Here is a 12,779-nt window from a genome sequence, read left to right on the forward strand (position 1 = left end):
TCAACGGGACGTTTACTAGTGCAACCGGACAGCACTGGCGGGGAGTTAGCGGGACCCCAGCTCAGCCACGGACCCGCCCCTGGAAGGCTCCCTCTCATTTTAAAGATTTGTCGGAGGCCAACTGCTGGCCATTCCTAGGCGTGCAATGAGTGAGGTCCTGGCACACAGTAGGTGCTCCACAAATGCTCTCGAGGGAATACCTGCATGCCCGCGCCAGGGAACTCCGGGGCCGCGTCCAGCCTGAGCCCCCGCGGCCTGGGGAGACGCGTCGGAGCTCTCGGGCCGGGCCGGGCCGGGCGGGGCGGGGCGGGGGCGCCCTGCAGGCCAGCCGGACGCCCCCGCCCCCCGCCCGGCGCACGGGCCCGTCGCGGCCAGCCCGGCCGGCGGGAGCCGCCCGCGGGCGGCACTGGGCATGCTCAGACGGCGGCCAGGTCGCGCCGCGAGCGAGCTTCCGCGCCGCCCGCACGCGCGACCTACCTGGGCGCCCCGCGCCCCCGGATGCAGCAGGTACGGGCCAGCGCGACCCCAGCGGGCGGGGACGGGGCGCGGGCGGCCGAGGCTGGGGTCGCTCGGCGCCACCCCGCCCCCACCGGCCCGGGAGCTCGGCGGACGCGCGGGCGGGCTGGCAGGCGCGGCGGCCCCGGGGTCCCCGGCGCCACGTCGGGGCGGGGAGGGGGCGCCCGCCGCGCTCACCTGGCGGCCCGAGGCGGTGGGGCGGAAGGCTGGGCGAGCCGGGCCGGGCCGGGTGGGGCTTGGCCGGGCCGGTGTCCGGGACGCAGGGGCGGCGGGCGTGGGCGTGCGCTGCGGCCGAGCCCTGGTCCGCGCCCTGGAGCCCTGCGCCTCCAGGACCCCGGCTCGGGGCGGCGCCGAGGGCCGCACAGCCCGCGGGGGCGAGCGGATCGCGGCGGCCAGACCTCGGCTCCCGTAGTGAATCCGCCTCTCGGCTTTCAAAGATGGCATTTCCTGGGCCTGGCACGAACTCCAGCGCCAATAAATCCTCCCCATTCCTCGGGCGATAAGGAATGATTTATCAGGTAACTGCGGTGAGACAGCTGCAGTGGGGGTGTGTATGTGAGAGCGCCCAGCTCCCCGGAAATTCCCGTTTGCTGTCCACCTAAACTTACTGAGAAGTTGTGGTTGCCTTAAAAATTAATGGGAAGTTGAGACAGCTTGACACCTGGGTTTCCCAAGGTGGTGGAAAGAGCCTGTGGCTAGGAAACTGGAGACCTCCCTTCAAGTTGGGCTCCCCTTTGGCCAGCTGGTAACCTCAGGCTGGCGAGTCTTTTAACCTCACTGAGCCTCCACTTCCTCCCCTGCAAACAACCGGTAATAATGCCCACCTCACTGGGTTGTTGATGGATTAAGTGGGCTAAATTATGTGGAGGTGTTTGGCTCTGTGCCCGGCACAAAGCAAGCAAACAGTTGGCCGTGATGTGAATTTAATTCAATTAGAGACCCTCGTGGCTCCCATTTCACCAGGAAATTAGAATTAGGAAAGCATCTTCAGGGCCTGTCTTAGTGCCCAGAAGAACTTCTGCTGAAGGCAGAGGCTTTGGAAAAACAATTCAGCCGAATTGTAATCAGAGAGCACCTTCTTTAAAGGCAGTTTTATGCATTCAGAAACTCCAGAAGTTGGCAGTTCGGCTTCACTTACACAAGAGCTATTTTGCAAGATGATCCATCTTGCAAATGTTTAAAGCAGATGATTTGAGAAAGTAAAGCCTGGTTAGGAAGATTTCTGTTCTTCCCAGACCCAACTCTTAAGTGATTATTTAGATCAGTCTCTCAACCTGGAACAGATGACATTGAGGTTTGATAATTCTGTGCATTGTAGGAATCCTTAGTCCCTCCTCACTAGAGTACAGTAGCAGTCCCTTTTCCCTAGTAGTGCCAACCAGAAATGTCCCCAACATTGCCAAACCCCTACCGTGTTTCCTCTTTAGAGTCACCAATTTATGATTTTGGCTCTCTGTCATTAACCTAGGTTGTTTGAGAATTTTCTCTTGTACTTTTATAATAATACCTTTGCCTCGCCTTACAGCAAGGTTGAGAGTGCATGTATTATCTCTAATTTTTACAATTCCCCCTCTGAGGTTGTGCAGTTGCCATTTTACAGATGAGGGAAGTGAGGCTCTGAGTAGCTGATTACATGGTGTATGGCATGGCAGGGGTGTAGCCCAAGTCTTCTAGTTTCCCAGGCCAGGTCTTTCTCTTCTCCATCAAGTGGCCCTTTGATGTCTGGAGACCTTCACGTAGATGACTTTCCTGATGATTAAATCAAGATGTAGAGTATATTGGCAGCTGGAAACCTTTCTGAGATTGACTAGTTGAAAATTAACAACACTAAGCTATTATCTGACAGAGTGTAGGCTGTTCTAGTTAAGTATTCTAGTTTATAGCAAGCTCCCATAACTCTCAAGTACAGTTAATGGAATACCAATTTGCAGAGAATTAGAGTAGAGTAAACTGCGCCTAATACTCTGTATTGATCCTACGTCATCTCGGGTGATTTGCCTTTTCCTAAAAAGGACTCATCTATGCAAATTAGACATTAGCTGAGGTTTGTAAAAGGCCAGGTTCCTGAAGCCATTAGGGAGTAGCTGAGGCCTGCCATTGGGCAAGCATTTATTGAGCTGCTTCTGTGTGCAGGTGCAATGCTGGGTCGGAATGCTGAGCTGGCTGCTGAGCTCCAGTGAATCCAGGGTAACTAGATGAACTGTCTTTCCTTTCAGGCCAGGCCAGACACAGGATGGACCCTCAAGCTGTCTGAGAGTCAGCTTGGGGTAAGAGACAGAGCCCAGGTGACCTTGAGGCAAATTCAAGACCCCACAGTGTGTCATCCTCCTGTGTCCTCATTTTGTCTCTTACTGTGCCAAAGGTCCTGCAGTAGCTTTTAACATTCTGATCTATGTTTTAGGGGCCTGGTCACAGAGAGAAGGTCATGGAAAAATTTTACTCTGGAAAGAAGTTAGGTAATTGTTAATTGGTGTCAGGATTGCAGTCCACTCCTTGACTGTTGTGTATGAACCAGAAATTTAATTACAGCGTTGTTGCCCCCTCCTCCCATCCTCTTGCTGGTGAGCTCGCAAAGATAGAGTGTGACCAGGAACAAGAGGATTAAAACTGAACTGTAGGTCCACACACACAAGGGATACTGTTTTCTAGAACGGATATAATCTGCCAGAGGGCCCCAGCTTTGGGGATTGGAGACAGAAGACATGGTACCCTCCTCTTCCCCCACTCACAGGCACTGTGGCAGTTTGGGAGGAGACCAACAATTTGTAGTCTCCTCCTTCTTTACCCAACAGAGCTCCCCTTGACTGTAATCTCCAGGCTCAGTGTCCTGCCACCAGACAGTGAATTCCTAGAAAGCAAGGCCTCATCTCTCCCAGGGTCTTTTGTAAGGGCTGGAATGCCAAAGGCACTGCACTCAGCACATACCCTGTCCTGGCTGGGCCCTGAGGCGGTGCAGCTCACCAGCCACAGGCTCTTCTTTCCAACTCTTAACACAGATGGGACGGGACCAGGTCGTGTCCGTGACACAGTTTTTCTGGGCCCAGGTGACAGGTGTCTCCTTTCCTGCACCTGAAAAGGAGACAAGTAAGGTGCTAGGTAGGCCCCTGGCTGAAATCTGATCTGGCAGTGACTTCCAAGTCCCAGAGATCTTGCATTTCCACAGCTTCTGCTTGTGAAGCCTCTATCCACCTCCGAAGTGGACTAGTTATTCCAAGAACAGCTGTGAGATTAAACAGCAACTTAAACAGCAAGTTCAGACATTTGTTGAGTCTACACTATGTGTTAGGCTCTAGGCCTGCAGAAAGGACCCTGCCTTGGAAGGATTCATGGTGGAATTAGGAAGACAGTCGTGCGTGTTTGTGTGTGTGTGTGTGTGTGTGTGTGTGTGTGTCTGTCTGTCTCCAAAATATCCATCTTCCATTCATCTAATAACTGCCTTAAACTACTTAAGGGGGATTAAGCCAAATATCAAAAATACTAAATGAAGCAGCCGTTCATTGTGAGGGCCATCAAGAAATACCCTAAGGAGTAGTTGACATTTTCATTAAACCTAATCAGAGGTGGCATTTGGGGTGCTGGAACGGAGGTATGAAGAGACCTTGTGTATTATAGGCATGCTGACTCTTCTCAAGCCCAGCCTCTTATTTTTCTTTGTTTAGACAAGGTCTTGCCATTATCGTTGAGACCAGCTCAAGAGATCCTGCTGCCTTAGCTTCCCAAGTAGCTGGGATGATGGGCACACTCAACCCTAGCAGTGGTGCAGGACCCCCTCCTATACTCTCTTGAATCTCTTTCTGGGGCCATACCTCACCCAGGGCAGGCTAAATGCTAATTCTTTTTATCTTCCCCAGGTTGGGAGTGATGCCTCTGAGTGGCCTTTGAGGCAGGAGGAACTTGTGCCAGGGATGCCTCTGGTACTTGTTCAACATGAATACGGTCTTTCCTGGCTGCCAGGCACAATTCTGAGTGCTTTCCTACCATTAACTTACTTGTTTATACTGCGCTGCTTGGTAGGAAGGTGGGGGCAGAGCTCATCTGCCCAGTGTGCATCCCGGTGTGGCCACCGTTGGCTGAAGTTGACATCCATGTGCGGAGAAGCAGCCACGAGTGTGAAGGAATGCTGACTGCTGTGGATTTCTGTTTCCTTCAGGGGGCCAGCAGCACTGTGCTGACTGCATTTTCTAAACCAAAGTTGGGGATCTGTAGCCTGAGAAAGAAAGAATATGCTGCTTCTTTGTGCAAGAGGAGGTTCAGGAGGTATTTGGATGCTGAGAGAGTGGAATTTTTGAGACCTTTTAATGGTTTATGTGGAAAGTTAGGATAGAGGATTTGCAGTTGGGATAGTCTTGGAAAATTCAGGTCCCATGACTTACTGTCAGGATACACAAGCTTTCAGCAAATGTTTATGCAGCATGTAGTTTGGAGTGATTTTCTATACTTAGCCTCTGGTTGCCCACAAGGAAACAAATGATGCTTTCTAGCCTCTGACTCTTGCTGATTTTTACCAATCCCATTGTACAGATGGAACGAGAAAACTGAGGATCTGAGAGGTGAAGTGACTACCCTAAGGGCATAGTGTTTAGAAGCAGCGTGGCCGAGAGTTGAACCCACATCTGCCCATAGACAGATCATGTATCTGTAAAGTGAAGATTATAGCAGAACAAGGTTCTTATAAATTGACTTTTAAACAAGCTAATGGCCCTCTAAAATTTGGCAAAGGGTCCCTTCCCTTTGGGGCTAGACCCTTGACCCTCCAGACAAGTAAGTGCTTTGCTGAGTGCTGGGTCACTTCAAGGGCTGTGCACTGTGACCCACTCTGGGGCCAGGACGAAGAGTCTTGGTTCTCAGAACTGAAAGAGGGGACCAAGAGGTGGGATCCAGAGTCACAAAGGGGCCCTGCCTGGCTGGGTGGTGTGCGCAGGAGGAGCTTGGCTTGGCTCCGCACCCACTGCCCTCAGATGAGTCAGCCTCAAGAGCTGGAGCAGAGGTTCTTGGTGAGAGAGGCAGTGGCCAGCCTTGTCAGCTGTCCCTGACCACTCACTACTGCTGGGCCTGCAGAGGGAATGGTGGCTACCCAGGCCCTACTCTTGCCCACTGTGGTCCCCCATCCTCCCCAGGTGGTTGCCAAATGTGTACATTGTGTTTGTAGCAAACTAAAATGCCAGGGAGCAGCAGGAGCATATTTGTGGTGCTTCTGGAGGCAGCTGTCACCACGCCCACCACTGCAATAGCCTCCATATGCCCTCTCACCCTTCCAGCCTGCTCTCTACTCTGCAGCCAAGGGGGCTTTAGAATGCCCCTGCTGCTATTAGGATAAAAACAGCGGGGATCTCCTTGGGATCTCCCTCAGGCCCTGCCATGCGTGCTCTGGCCAAGGCTGTCCCCAGCCCTGCCTTGCTGTGTTCCTGCTGTGGTGGCCAGTGAGAGCTTGGAAGTGCCTGTCTTCCACCATGGTTTGCTGAGCTTTTGATGCGTCCCTTTACATTCCCCACGTGGGTTACACCATCTCCTATAAATGCCTGTGCCACCAGAGTGCTCTCCTGCGTAGCACTTTGCATGGTGGCAATTTCGTGGCCAATTAATGTAATTATTTGTATTAGTACCTGTCTCCACAGCTACCCTGTAAGATCTGTAAGGCAGGCTCTAGTGTGTTCCCTCTCATTCTTGCTCACTTGCTCTTGCTGTCTGACTCTCTGTCTCTCAACTTCCTTTAAGCTTTATTTTTTTTCCTTTTAACTTTGTATTTGACCTAATTCAAACTTACCGGAAAGTACAAGAACAGAACAAAGAACTTCCATATCCTCTTCACCCAGATTTCTCCAAATTACCATTTCATACCACATATTTTATCCTTCTATATGTATGTTTTTTCCCAAACCATTTAAGGATCATTGATAGGCTCTTCCATTCCCCCTTAGTATATTTCTTAAAAGCAGTGGTTGTCTCTTAACTACAGTACACATTTTAGGGTCATGAAATGAATGTTGTTACACTGGTGTTACCTAATCTATAGGTTGTGCCAGTTAGCTCAGTACTGCCCTTTTGTAGCAAAGAAAATTCATAATCATGCATTGAGTTCAGTTGTCATGTCTCTTGAGTCTCTTGTTTTAGCATTAAAACAGTTCCTCAACCTTGCTTTATCCTTCACAACCTCGACAGTTTTTTTGGAGTGCACGGGTCAGTTATTTTGTCACACACCCTCACTTTGCGCCTGTTTTAACTCACTGTTGTGACCCTAGTGCCTGGGCCATCAGATGCAGTCAGTAAATATTTGTTGAATGAGGAGAAAGTGAGATAGAAGGAAGTGGATGGAGAAAAGTCAGCGGGATTTCTAACTTCCCCGACCTCTACCCCTTTCCTTCCTGGGGGATGTTGTTATTTCTTGCAATCATACTGTAAATAGATTTGAATCCTGCTATTTTTATAACAGTGTCCCCCCCCCCGCCCACAAAAAAGAGCCTGCTGCCTCTGCACGTATACAGCAGATGCCAGATGATGGCTTGGGAGTGATGCTGGGAAGGCAGATAGAACATTTGATGAGAGATGAGACTCACCCTGGAGGCTCCTCCCAACCTGCTCTAACTGCACCTCTAACTTTGCAGACTTAGAGCCCAAAAAGAAGGGACCTAGAATATATCATGTAAAGCAGAACATTTTGAGAACAAAAGGGGGTGCTTTTAATAATTGTGTCTTATTGACAGGCCCCAGCTGCATGTGCCTTGGGCAAATCAGGACATATAGCTACCATACCTAAGTGTGGCTTTGAGGTTGAGGTCAGTGCCCAGGACACCAGCCTGGAAGACTATCCAGTGCTAGGAATCCTGTACCTGCAAGAAGATAAAATTGGTCAATGTCCTTGGCATCACCCAGGGAAGCAGTTTTCATGGCCTTGGCTCCACACCTCTGTGGTCGCCCTCCCCCAGGTGTGCCCCTCCCCATCTTGCTCTTGCTGTGCCAGCCTCTTTTCAGCTCTCGCCTCACCGTATTACTTCTTGCCCAAGAAACTGGAAGGACCTGGAGCCTCACATCCATGCTGGATGAGGGAGAACAGGGCCGGATCTGCAGTAGCTAGATGCACCTGGGGAAAAACAAGCCAGCTGTGCTGCCCACTGACCAGGCTTGAATGGAATTTAAGAGCCAGGGTGTGTAAGCAGGATGGGGTAGGAGGCCCAAGTCCTTATCTTCTTTGTCCTAGTACTCTTAGTCCCCTTCCAGCCCTAATTCTAAGATCAGGACCAAGTCACCAGCCCTTGGCAGAGGTAGGAAAGCATATGGCATCAGGGACCTAGGCACAAGGGGATGGGCATTAAATGACCAGTAGGTACAGATAGGACTTTAGATGCAGAGATAGCAGGCATGAGGCCACCCTGAAAGGATGCTAGTAACAGGGTCACCAAGGCCACGTATCAAAGCCTAGATTCATCATATCAAGTGTACAGACACTCTGGGCACCATCAGGCTCTGAGATCCAGGCTTTTTTGGCCTAGAAGAAAACCCCACTTTGACTTCTTGGGTTAAGAAGTATTGTAGGATGAAAATGTGAAGAAATAGAGCTATTTTCTAGGAATTATCCCTGTCATGTGGACTTCCTCCAGGGCAGAAGTGTGTTTTTATAACTCTAGGCATCAGTGGCTTTAATGGAAAAGCTAGTTAATGAAGAGTTCTTTGACTGCAGAATACTAGCGCTGCTGTACACGAGAAGAACTTTCTAATTAATTACAGTTAGATTTTACTGCTTAAAAATGTACACCCCCTACACATACACAAATATGTAAAAGCATTTAGTTTGGGGTTATTTTTTACAGAAGAGTGTCCCACAGTGTCAAAACTGAAAGAGATTTAGAAAAACCTTTTCCTGCTCCCTCTTGTCATAAGTGAGGAAAGTGAGACTCTGGAAAGAATGTAGCATTCAGGAGGCCACACAGTCAGTGGCAGAGCAGGGATCAGTACCCACGTTTTACCATTTCCAGCTCCCAGATCCTGAGTGTGTTTATAGCTCTCATTCAAGTGAGTATCAGAGAAGGTGTGTATTTTTATTATTTTCTTAATGCCCTTTGGCATTTCTCTCACTATGAAAATAAGTTGTAGTGGCATAGGAGCAACTCCTGTGGTGTGATACACATAGTTTAGAATTTACCATTTAACCACTTTTAGGTATATGGTTCAGTGGCATTAAGTGCGTTCCACCCTGCTGGGCACTCATTACCGCCATCCCTCTACAGAACTCTGCATCTTGGAAAATGGAAGCTCTATACCATTAAATGATAACTGCACATCCCTACCTTCTCCAGCTCCTGGCAGCCACTATTCTGTTTTCTGTCTCTATATTCATAGACTGTTCTAAGTACAGTATCTGTCTCTCTGTGTCTGGGTCACTTAGTATAGTGTCTTTAACGCTTGTCTGTATGGTAGCTTGTGTCAGAATTCTCTAAAGGTTGAGTAATATCCATTGTATGTAGTTGTTTTGTTTACCCGTTAGTTCTGTCTTTTGGCTATTGTGAAATTGCTTCCATAAGCATGAATGTGCAGGAAGAGGTAATTTTGGTTAACTTGCAACCTTAGGTGCAATGTTTAGGCACTTACATAGCAGCCTTAGTCTCATCCACTGCCTGCAGTTACCAGATTTCCCCACCTGCTATTTGACTGACACTAACTTTGACATGATGGCCAGGGCCTACTCACTTATGACAGCGGCTGGCTGTCCTGTGTCAGGGTCCTATGTCTTTGGGTCTCTGTGTGGCTGGCCATGCAGGGGAAGTCCCCCTTTGCCCCAGGGCTTCTGTGAGGTGGCTCTTCCTGACCCCCTCCAGCCCAGCCCACTCATCCTCTGCTGTCAGTTCTTTTGTGCTCTACTGTCCAGCAGGCCTTCCTGGGAAAACTGACCTAATCCCATTGTCAGAGGCTACCAGCTCTGTGCCATCGGCCTGGTCATCTCTGGACTTCTCTGGTCCTGTGCGTGTCACTTCCAAACATTGCCCCACCGGTGTCCCCAAGTTCTCCTCTGCATGTCCAGAGCAGAGCTCATTACTTTCTGTCTTAAAAATGCCCTCTCCATCAATGGTTTTCCAGCTTGGAAACTCCACGGTCACCCTTCTCTGGTCCCCAACACCTGCCCTGGACAGATCTGTCTATCACATCTCAGAAATCCCTCCTCCAGAAACCACTCTTTGCTGCTCCCCTTGGCTGTTCTTAGCATGTTTTTCCCATTTGCCTCTGCCTTTGCTTGCTATCACAACAGGCCCCTCACACCCCTTCTCTACCACCAGAAACTGCTCCCCTAAAGAGCACCTGCAGGCTGTTATAACTGGCTCTATCTGGCCTCACCTCCCCCCATCTTTCCATAGCTCCACAGACCTTCCTTCTGAGACAGGGCTTCCCAAGGGTTAAAATGAAATGTACATTCAGTGGGGCTGGAGTGGGCCCTGTAGTCTGTGTTTCCAGGAGTTTCCCAGATGATGCCGAGATACTGTGCACAGACTGCCACAGGTGGAGCAGCTGGACTCTAGGATAGATCTACATTTCACAGAGTGCTACACACCTATTTTCAGTCTATTGATAGTGGAAGAATTTTTAAGTTTGTGTTATAATTTTAACATTTTCTGGTTTTGGTTTTTCGACACAGGGTCTCACCATGTTGTTTAGGCTGGCCTTGAACTCACTATGTAGCTCCTGCTGGCCTTGAACCATCCACCTGCCTCAGCCTCCTTAGTACTAGGATTACAGGTGTGTACTACCAGGCCCAGCTTAACATTCTCTCTTTTATATAAAGTTAAATGTTTTCAGTCATAAAGACAGATTCCTTGTTGCATGATCATTTGCTACTGAAAGAATTTTCAAAGACTAAGAAAGACTTCTGTTTTCTTAAGAGATAGGTGCATGGATTGATGGATGGGGTTGAGTGGCCTAGGAGAACTTTTTCCTTGAAAGGGGTTTCTTTTTGTGGGCTGCTGCAGACAGTCTCAGGCTGGTGCGCTCTCTCTCTCTCTCTCTCTCTCTCTCTCTCTCTCTCTCTCTCTCTCTCTCTCGCTCTCTCTGTTTCTCTCTGTCTCTGTTTCTTTTTTCTTTCTTTTTTTAAAAAAAACCAGTTTCACTAAATTGCTAAGTTGCCCAGCCTGGGCTGGAACTCACAATCCTGTCTCAGCTTCCCAGAGTTCCAAGATTAAAGGCAAGGCATGCACCAACACACCCTGCATTCAGCTCTGTCATGCAGGACCCAAGCAGTAGGGGAGAGCTGCTTCTCAAGCTGGAGGAGATGAGTATGGGAACATGGTTTGTGCTGGGAAGACTGGGCTTGGCAGGGGAGCCTTTCTGGGGAAGCTGCTGCCGAGCATTAGATGAGGTTCTGTGCCTTGGTGAGTGGCACTTCAGGCCCATCTTATGCAATTGAGGAACTAACTGGCTGGGCGAGACGCTTGCCATTCTGGAAGTGTCCCTGGAGCTGGGCTTTGGCCCAGCTATGTGTGGTTAAACAGGCAACATATGGAACCCTATGTACCTTGGAGTGTGACTGCATTAGCCACATGGGGAGGGTTGGGACAAGTTCCAAGAAGTGAGGAATCAAGTGTGTGGGTGACGGGGCGGGATCAATGTCAGAGAACAACGTTGGTGGTCTTGACCAGCCTGCTTCAGAAACTTTGTGCCTTCCTGTCCCTTTCAGTCTGCCATTGAAGGGCTTCACCTTTAGCCTCTCCTGCTTCTTCCTCCCTTCTAGGACCCAGCCAGATGATTGTTCCCCACGTCAGTGCACAAGTTCCTTCTTAGCCCAAGTCTTTGCCAGTAGAATTGGCTCTGTCAGGCCTGGAGCTCATTGTTGTCTCTAGTACAGGGCGTAAGCCTGGGGCCATCTCCAGACCCCCACTCATTCAAGATCCCCCATGTGTCTCAGTTTCCACTTCCGCGCACTGGGAACAATACTGGTACCCACTGCTCAAGGTTGCAGAGTCCATGCTGACATAGTGGCACATGCTAATTATTCAGGGAGCTCTGGTTGTCAGCCACTGGCTACCCTGTGACATTTGTCTGCAGCTTGAGCCAGGAATCAGAGGAGGAGAGAGCTGTGGTTTGTTCGTGCTGCCTGGGCGAGCCTGAGGTGGAGTATGACTGTGGGTAGGGACTATGGAGGCTGAGTTAGGTCATTGCATGGATATCGAAGGCTCCAGAAGATGGCAGCTAGTAACAGGAGGAAGCTGAAGACATGGGGAAGCAGAAGCCAGGGTGGAAAGCAGAGTCTCTCGATTCTGAGGTCTGGAGTGGACGCTAAGGGTCTGCATTCCTAGCAGGCACTCAGTGATGCTAAAGCTGCCGGTGCAGAGACCACACTTGGAGTATCAGTGGTACAGAACGTGATTTATGGTGGGGAGGTTTGTGGAAAGACAAATAGGACCACACTTTCCGTATACCATGTTTTTCTTGTATATACATACTTATGATAAAATTTAATTTGTAAATGAGGCGTAGTAAGAGATGAGAAACTAATAATTAGGACAATTGTAACATATGCTGTAATAAAAGTTACTTAAAACTTAAGGACTGGGGGTTAGGGGTGCAGCTCAGTGGTAGAGTTCATGCTTAGCACGTGCAAGGCCCTGGGGGTTCTTTTGATCTTCAGCACTATGAAACAAAACTATTGAATTGTTTATTTCTGGCATTTTCCATTTAATATTTTCTGACCTAATTAACTGCTGGTTACAAACTGTGGAAAGCCAAACAGCCTACGTGGTGGGGCTGCTGTAAACCCTGAGACTCCTGCTGGGTCCAGAGTCTGGCAGTTCAGCTGGAGTCAGATTGTGAGCCATGATGGCTGAGGGCAGTAAGGGCCCCCAAGAGCGTTTGGATCAGGGTGGAGTAATTTGATTTTTTTGGCTGATACCTCATCCTTCCAGGGCACCCACACAGTTAGATTCCCCTTAGAAGCGACTGCTTTCTGTCCCAGGGTAAGCTGTGGTCACACCCTGGACAGAACCCTGGCCGCCAGTGACACACTCTTTTAACTTCACACCTCTGAAGCGTGATTATATCTGTCCCTGGGTAGCCTTTGAGTTCGTGAAGAGCTGGGGCCTGAGACAGCCTCTTACTGCCCAGGAACCCACCTCATCCTCATCCTGGCCGAGGTAGAGGCTGTGTAAATGCCCAAAGTGTTATAGAGAGGGAGGCGTGCAGGCTAGGAAGGAAGGAGGTGTACATTCCTGTGACCAAAAGGGAGCAGGAGAGCCCAGCACAGAGCCCTGGAGACTCTGGGTTGTGGAGTCTGCAGAGCCTTTGGT

At 49.8% G+C, this 12,779-nt stretch overlaps 1 protein-coding gene across 7 annotated transcripts in view; it reads left to right on the forward strand.

The window, feature by feature from the left end:
* The window catches only part of Ptpn3 (protein tyrosine phosphatase non-receptor type 3), a 158,254-nt gene that overhangs the window by 40,737 nt on the left and 104,738 nt on the right, over nucleotides 1–12,779 (forward strand). Inside the window, exon 1 of one of the 7 annotated variants that reach the window (XM_087183590.1) lies at nucleotides 387–507. The exons of 5 other annotated variants lie outside the window; for them this stretch is intronic. The gene's annotated coding sequence lies outside the window, so the exon portion shown is untranslated. Of the gene's footprint in view, nucleotides 1–386; nucleotides 508–904; nucleotides 1,035–12,779 lie in introns of those variants that run through there. One more of the 7 variants, XM_013073421.3, reaches the window with a different exon arrangement.

This window comes from Heterocephalus glaber, unplaced genomic scaffold, assembly GCF_053883595.1.
Source record: "Heterocephalus glaber isolate CG9 unplaced genomic scaffold, H.glaber_assembly_v1.0 deba00001481, whole genome shotgun sequence".
Taxonomy (NCBI): Eukaryota; Metazoa; Chordata; class Mammalia; order Rodentia; family Bathyergidae; genus Heterocephalus; species Heterocephalus glaber.